An 8,802-nucleotide genomic window follows, 5' to 3' on the forward strand; every position below is an offset into this window, starting at 1 on the left:
AACTTCTCGGCATGGCTGACATGGAGTAAATCGGATGGTGTGGTTGGGCTGTAATTGCCTGTATTTAGGCAGGGGTGGCGGAACAGCTGAAGCAGAGGAACAATTTCACATTTCCGCTCTTTCCTCTCTCAATTTCTCTGCCTTGCTGATTGTGGGTTTTAGGCATTGGCTTTATCTGAGTCACATGTAGGCAATAATACCCTGCCTTTGCATCAGTCAATATCTATGTGCTATTCAAAGTAAACCAGGATAAGTTTACAGAAGCTAAGGTGGTGAGTGGTGAAGCAGCTGTAAACTGCCCAAAAACATTCACCAGTCTGGCAGGAGAGTAAAAAATATTGATTCACCAGATCAGTCTGTACTGCTCCTCTAGCTTGGGAGCCTGAGCCAAGCACCCAAACACTACAATAACAAGCAAATAGCTTTTTGTGGATAAATAAACACAGAGTTTTCTGTATCATGCCGGATACAGAGAGGTAGACCAGAGGGAAGGGTGAATCACAAGAATTCATGTGCTGAAGGTCTTGGCCTGCTCACAATGGAGCAATGTACTGAGCCCTTCAGTGAATGCAAATCTTAGTCATTGTTCCCTTCTTTCTGTGTGGCTCTGACACAAGCTGGGTAAAGGAAATTGCCTCCCCAACTTGCTTTTTACTGATAGAACAGAAAAGATAATGCCCGTCTCAACCATTACTAGTGGATCATTAGCGAATAAGGCTGATTTAGTACCCAAGGGTACCGAGGGAGCTGGAAGAGGTGCTCACCAAGCCAGTTTGCACCATTTATCAGCAATCCTGGCTCACCGGGGAGGTCCCTGTTGACTGGAAGTTGGCAAATGTGACACCCGCCTACAGGAAGGGCCAGAAGGAGGACCTGTGGAATTACAGGCCTGTCAGTCTGACCTCGGGGCCAGGGAAGGTCATAGATCATCCCGAGTGCCATCACACGACACATACAAGACAACCAAGCGATCGGGCCCAGTCAACATGGGTTTATGAAAGGCAGGTCCTGCTTGACCAACTTCATCTCCTTCTATGACAAGGTGACCTGATAGTGGATGAGGGAAAGGCTGTAGATGTTGTGTACCTAGACTCTAGTAAAGCCTTTGACACTGCTTCCCACAGCATTCTCCTGGAGAAACCACCTGCTCATGGCTTGGACAGGCGTACTCTTCATTGGGTAAAGAACTGGATGGATGGCCGGGCCCTAAGAGTTGTGGTGAATGGAGTCCAATCCAGTTGGCGGCCGGTCACAAGGTTTGTTCCCCAGGGATCAGTACTGGACCCAGTTCTGTTTAATCTCTTTATCAATGGTCTGGACGAGGGGATCGAGTGCGCCCTCAGTAAGTTTGGAGATGACAAAAAGTTGGGTGGGAGTGTTGATGTGCTGGAGGGTGGGAAGGCCGTACAGAGGGATCTGGACCAGCTGGATCGATGGGCTGAGGCCAATTGTCTGAGGTTCAACAAGGCCAAGTGCCAGGTCCTGCACTTGGGTCACAACAACCCCATGAACGCTGCGGGCTGGGGAAGAGCGGCTGGAAAAGGAAAAAGGAGCTGGGGGTGTTGGTGACAGTGGCTGAACATGAGCCAGCGTGTGCCCAAGGGCTGGAGCACAAGTGTGATGGGAGCGGCTGAGGGAGCTGGGGGTTCAGCTGGAGAACAGGAGCTGAGGGGAGACCTTCTGATCTCTGACCTGCCCGAAAGGAGCTTGGAGCCAGGGGGGTCGGGCTCTGCTCCCCAGGAACAAGCGCCAGGACCAGAGGAAACGGCCTCAAGTTGCGCCAGGGGAGGTTGAGGTTGGATCTGGGGAACAATTTCTTCCCCCAAGGGCTGTGGGGCATTGGAACAGGCTGCCCAGGGCAGTGGTGGAGTCACCATCCCTGGAGGGGTTGGACAGATGGAGATGAGGTTCTCAGGGACATGGGCCAGTGCCAGGGGTGGGTTGTGGTTGGACTCAATGTTCTAGAGGGTCTCTTCCAACCAAAATGATTCTATGATTCATCTCCTGCTGAAGCAGTTTTTAGTATTAGCTACCACGAATGTGTAGGACAGGACACAGAATCATCTAGGAAATTATAGAAGGACTTTGTAGAGTAGCTGGAATAAATTTCAGCTCCTGTTGCATTACTTTTATTAGTAGTTAACTTTGAAAATATGCTCAGAAAATATGCTTTTATTAAGGGGAAAAGTATTTCCATCAGTCAACCACTAACCCACCAGCAGCTTCAGCATTTCCTCGCTTTGACAAAGGTGGTAGAAGGATGGAGTGGTGCTGCGACCCAAGTGGGCTGTGTGATTTCACATGGCGATCCCAGCTCCTACAGCCCTTCCTGGGACCCTGCACAGGAGCACTGCTCGGTGCAGACTGGGGAAGGAACGAGATGTGCAAGGCCAAAGTAAAGGTGAAATTCAGAGAACTCTGCTTATGCCATGCAATACTTCTCAGAGCAGATGACTTAAAAAGATGGAACCTCAGTGCTTTTGTTCATCTCCGAAATAGTGGAGAATACATATGTTATCTATTTGTCTTTATTTTACACTGGGCATATGGTATGTTCAGCTTATGAAAACATACCACTTTTCAGTAATTTTACTCTTCCTATTTCCTACCACACACATTTGGTCATTAAACGGATTTTTAGCTTTTTTTTTTTTTCAATATTTGGTGTCCTGCTTATGACAACAGGTAAACAGAGAAGCTGTGTGTTGCTGTACAAACACAATTTTTCCCCTTGTGCAGCAGCATTCCTAGCAGGATTTGGCAGCAGAGAGAGTGTGTTACAGCAGCGCTAAGTGGAGAGCACTCACCCATCAGCAAATGCCAAATCCACAGAGCCACAGACTGTCATCCTCATTTCAGAATTTTTTCTGTGTCCTAAACTGAGATAAAGGCAATTTCCATCCTCTATTCTCTTCTTTCCCTTCAGGAAGCCTGGAGGTGTCACACTTGCTGCAGAAAGAGGCAGAAAAACTGTCAAACGGTATTTCACCAACAGCTTTCCTCTTGTATGGCAGGTCCTGCAGAACCTTTTCACTTGGTAGACCGATTTTTGTGACTCCTGCCAGCACGAAACTGTGCTTGTGCCAGCACAATTTAAATAGAATAATTCATTAAGAGATCAGCGGTAGGCACATGGCAGTGACAGCGACCATTAAGTCGGCATCGCTCTGGTTTGCGTTAGGGAGCAGGCAGAGGCTGCGGGCAGAGGCGGGACTGCACGGTGCGAGACGGAGCCAGCCCTCCTGCACCCACTGCAGCCCAAAAAACAGTTTGCTTCCCAGTGGTTTCTCAAAGGACACCCTGAGACAAACCATGTGCCTTAATCAGAGGGTGACCAGGCTGTGGTATCGCTTCCTGGGTGTTCAGATGTCCCGATAATGAACACGACAGAAGAGAACAGCTACTGGATGGATTTGCCCCAGCCGATGATGTGTGGTTGATTTACACCGTTTCTGATCCCCAAGCAGAGGTGCTTTTCATTACACAAATCCCTGCAGCATGATTAGTTTGACTAATACTTGCCCTGCTTTTTCTCAGGGCAGGATACAAATCCTGGTGCTCCCATTGGTTGGCAGCACCCAGGAGACGGCGAGATTTGTGTGAGCGCTGCAAGATGATTTCTGTGTAACTGCAGAGGGTTTCACACGTCGCTCCTTGTGCTGCCAAAGGCAGAGTCCACCCTCCACAGTTAAATGGGTCTGAGTGGTTAGTGGTTAGTGGGGACAAGGGGAAATGAAAGAAGGAAAGAGTCTTGAAATCAATAGGAAGCAAAAGATGGGTGGCAGGAAGGAGATGTATACATGGAGGAGAAAGAAAGTGTTATTGAAACATTAAGGAGAAATGTAATCCAGAACTTCCAATATCCATGGCTCAAAAGCAAGGTGCTCTCAGGATGGATAGCATGGGTAAAAGGCCAGAGTTGGATGTCACACCTGTGTTCCAAATTATACCTGGTTTTCAACTTAGGTTGGACAAAACAAGGTAAGAACACACCTTTTATAGCATTGTACCCACTAATAAATCTTTGACTGGTAATAAATACAGCCTGTCCTGCGGTTCACCCCGTCGCTTGTCTTGACAAACGCTGTATGGACAGGCAGTGAGTCTTCTCCACTTACCAGTCACAGAGCTCAGCACCAGGGTAAGAGAGAAGCAATGCAGCCAAGATTTGCAATGCAGTCGGTGTGATATTCGTTTGCTCTCTCAACACATTTCTTTGTCGCATGAGCCGCCATGGGCACCTGCAGCCCAGTACCCTGGGCAGCATCCCCAGCCCCGTGGGCAGCAGGTTTGGGGGGATTCTGCCCCTCCGCCCCGCTCTGGTGAGACCCCCCTGCAGGGCTGGGCCAGCTCTGGGTCCTCAGCACAGGACACACACGGACCTGCTGGAGAGGGGCCAGAGGAGCCCCAGAAATGATGCGAGGCTGGACCAGCTCTGCTGGGAGGACAGGCTGAGAGAGCTGCGCTGTTCAGCTGGAGAAGAGAAGCTCCGGGGAGACCTTATTGTGGCCTTTCCGGACTTAAAAGGGGCCGAGAAGAAAGATGGGGACAGACTTGAGCAGGGTCTGTTGTGATAGGACAAGGGGTGATGGGTTTAAACTAAAGGAGGGAGATTCAGGCTGGACATGAGGAAGGAATTGTTGGCCCTGAGGGTGGTGAGAGCCTGTCCCAGGTTGGCCAGAGAGGTGGTGGCTGAACCATCCCTGGAGACATCCCAGGCCAGGCTGGACGGGGCTCTGAGCAACCCGAGCTGGTGCAGATGTCCCTGCCCATGGCAGGGGGGGCACTGGGGGAGCTGGGGAGGGCCCTGCAACACAAACCATCTGTGATTCTATATGCACTATGGCTTGTCATTTTTCCCTTAAATCACGCATCCCAGTTCTGACTGATCCACTCAAGAAGTTCTGGTATTCCTTTAGATTTTAAACAAGATGCAGCCGTTCCAGTAGGAAACGTGTATGTCTAAATGAACAAAGGAAATGTTTTCTTGGCTTTTGCTACAAATGTCATCTTGGTCATCAGAAGCAGTCGTGTTGTCAGCAGCTGCCTGTGTTTGCAGGAGGCAAAGGTGCTCCAAGCACACAGTCCTGTCTAGGGCTGCTGCAAGGAAAACGTTGCCATCACCTAAAGTGCACAGAGATTTTCTGCATTCTGTTCCCTCCTTGAAATGTTGAAGTTATCAGCGAGTGTAACTGTGTCATGCTTGAATGTACTTACGTTTCACATGAGCTTGATTTGTAAGTGCTTTTATTTGTATCTGCTAGTTTCCCACCTGCACTGAGATGTAAAGGGTTTTTCCTGAGTGCTGCTAAGCGCAGTATCATTAATGCCCTCATCTGTAATATATCCTTGGGAAGGTAGGAAACCACACTCAGGAACTTTGCTGGCCTTCCTCTTCATTGGCATGTTTGGTGAAAGATATTGCCCCCTGTTGTGGACTGTCTATGTGTCTGTCAACAAATAAATAACATTTACATCATGGCAATACATTGAACAAACCCTCTCTTTGTGCGCTGCCAGGGGATTTTTGTTGTTGTGACTGTCACCTACTGGCCGTGGAGCAGCTCACCAGGGTCTCAGTAACAAAATCATAGGCTGATGAATTAAATATTAAATTTTGCCTTTGGAAATTGCACCACTGCGATGTTCCTGTTTTAGCTAACTGTAGCCTGGGTGGTAATTCTGTAAAATGAGCTAGATCAAGAATCCAGAAAGCTTCCTCGTTTATAAAATGTCCAGACTTCATGGAGTTTTAATGTAAACGAAACCAGGATCTCATCACAGTGGAGATGTGGGGTAAAATGCTAGTTCCGGTAAATTTAATGAGAGCAAAATAAGCTAGAACCAACAATCAAGGAAAAGGAAAGGAAGAGGAAGAGGGAGAGGAGGGGAGAGGAGAGGAGAGGAGGAAACTTTAAAGAGATATATTTTTTAATGGATGTTTTTCATATGCCTTTTAGTTCACATCTGTAAAAACTAGATTTAATGTACTCTAGAAATACTTTTTGACCATGTCTCAAGTCAATCCCCAGCACTGAATTTGTGCAAAAAGGCCATACTTTTATTTCTTACTAGAATTTTTTGTGAAATGGGTAGCTTGTTTCCCTTCACCTCATTCCTGTGGTTGGACACTTACAAACTTTTACTGTTGTCAGAGAACACTGGGCATCTGGATGTCTCATATGAAAGCAAATGGCACGGTTTAAAAAAAAAAAATCAGAGTGATTAGAGTCTTTGTGAAACGCCCCTGAGTTCAGCGAAAAGGGTCATTTCAAAGCATTTAGGATCACATTGCAGCATTTAGGATCACATTGCAAATGCGTTGCATGAGACGCTTTGAACTGGTGAGGCTCAGTTCAGTGGCATTTACCTCCCCATAGGTTACCTCCTCACTTCACTGGTGTAAAAGAGCAAAACACCCCAAGGCCGCTGGGTGTCAAGAGGCTTGGAAACCTCTGGCTCACAGGCAGGTGGACCCTGGGACCAGCTCTCACAAATACCAATGGGGAAACCCACAGCCCCTTCCAGCTTTGTTGAGAATACCAGACTTGGCCTGAAATGCTGTTCGTTTCAAGTTTGTGAACGCAAAACTAGAAAAAAATCCCCTCGGCTTCCTTCTCTGCTATCCGCCCACACTTTTCAGTAAGTCATTTCCTTGGAGCTGGTGGAATCTTTATTCTGGCAGAAGGTGGTTGGGGAGTGTTGTCTGCATGCCGTGGAGGCTGGGGAGCACAGGCACTCCATCATGCAGCCTCTTCTGTCACTTTATTGATCACAGGGAGATATTCTCTCACCACTGGAGAAAGCGTCCCTTTAAAACTGCTCTTTTGCTGGGAGATTTACTCCGCAGTAAGACATAACATGAGTTAATTTGTTTTGAGTGTAAATAAAGATTCTAGCCTAAAAAATGTAGCCTATGAATTTTATCCCTGCACCGCGCATTTATTTTAATGGTCCTTGCTGTGTGTTTTATTGAAGTTTGAGTCATAAGCAGATCTTACTGCTTTGGAAGGAAGGAAATGGAGTCTGGGCAAAAAACATTACGTGTCTCAAATGGATGCAGCAAAGAGAGACTGCTCAGGCTGTGAAAATGCAATGATGTATCTCAGCAGAAGGGAGAACTGAAGGTCAAAAAGAAATTCCTTGTGCTGCATCAGAGTTTTCATCACCTGAAACTCATCTGGGCTCAGTGATATTTCTGGTGATAGGGCCATTACAGTGAGAAGAGCAGATCTTGCTCTTGTCCCACCCCTCAAAAACCAGTCCTGGAGTTATCAGAACTCCCTCCTGGGTCTTGTATTCCAGCGTGATGATGATGAACGTTTGCTCACAGCTTGGGTCTGACACAGTTGTTGACTTGGTCAAAGCAAAGTATTTTTGACTGAGATTGTTGAGGAAGGAAACAGAAGCTCTTGTGTCATGGAAGCACCTCTGCAGGACGTAGGATGGTTCCTTTGCAGATGCCCTTAGGAGTGTTGCGTTTGGCTGGGCAGGAGAGGGGGGAATCACACAAGCAGAGCTGTGCAATTTGGAAGAAGGTGGTATCTGCTGGGCAAAATCAGCCACGCTGGGGAATGTGCAGCAGTGTCCACCCTATCGTTAGAAGTCACCTCCATCTCACATCATGAGTGGGACTGGACTTCACTGTAGTGCAGAAGTCACGAGATTCAAAGGGAGAACTTCCATGCCAAACAGTATGCTCTTTTTCTTTCTTTTTCTTTCTTTCTTTCTTTCTTTCTTTCTTTCTTTCTTTCTTTCTTTCTTTCTTTCTTTCTTTCTTTCGCTCTTTCTTTCGCTCTTTCTTTCGCTCTTTCGCTCTTTCTCTCTTTCGCTCTCTTTCTTTCTCTCTTTCTCTCTTTCTCTCTTTCTTTCTCTCTCTCTTTCTCTCTTTCTCTCTTTCTCTCTTTCTTTCTCTCTCTCTTTCTCTCTTTCTCTCTTTCTCTCTTTCTTTCTCTCTCTCTTTCTCTCTTTCTCTCTTTCTCTCTTTCTTTCTCTCTCTCTTTCTCTCTTTCTCTCTTTCTTTCTCTCTTTCTTTCTCTCCTTCTCTCTTTCTCTCTTTCTCTCTTTCTTTTTCTCTTTCTCTCTTTCTTTTTCTCTTTCTTTTTCTCTCTTTGTTTCTCTCTTTCTCTCTCTCTCTCCTTCTCTCTTTGCTTTTCTCTTTCTCTCTCTCTCTTTCTCTCTCTCTCTTTCTTTCTCTCTTTCTCTCTCTTTTTCTCTCTCTCTTTCTTTCCTTCTTTCTCTCTCTCTCTCTTTCTTCCCAGTTACATTTGTGTTTCTTAAGGCAGAGACTGGATTTGGTGTTACCTCTGGGGTACTGCTGAGCACATTCAGGGGAAGATCTGAGACCTGGGCAGGGGACTGGAGACAGGGAACACAACCCAGGAGCAGGAGCAGCTCGGGCACAGAGCTCAAGGCACTGCAGAGGAGCGGGCAGCCGGCAGCCGGGCTCGGGGCTCCCCAGGGATGCACTTGGACAAGTACAGCTGGCTGCAGCTCACAAAGTCACTGACTCGCAGCCAAGCCTTTAAATAGGGTAGGCAGAGGGCTGCATGTTCACGGATAGTTTGACTTTGAACTTGTTAAGAAAGTTGACTTATTTTTCTTTTTTTTTTCTTTTTTTTTTTCTTTTCCAGGTAAAGCCTGGCTATTCAAGGTCAGAAGCTTTTTGATCTTCTTCAGGGAGTGCACCGTGAGGGAGAGGTTTAGGTGTACCTAATTCAAAGCTCTGGATGTTCCATCCCCTTTTGGTTTTTTGCTGCAGGATGTCACTGCTATCACTCTGGCAGAGGCGGTGACAGACCA

Source organism: Caloenas nicobarica, chromosome 14 (genome assembly GCF_036013445.1).
Source record: "Caloenas nicobarica isolate bCalNic1 chromosome 14, bCalNic1.hap1, whole genome shotgun sequence".
In the NCBI taxonomy this organism is placed as follows: domain Eukaryota; kingdom Metazoa; phylum Chordata; class Aves; order Columbiformes; family Columbidae; genus Caloenas; species Caloenas nicobarica.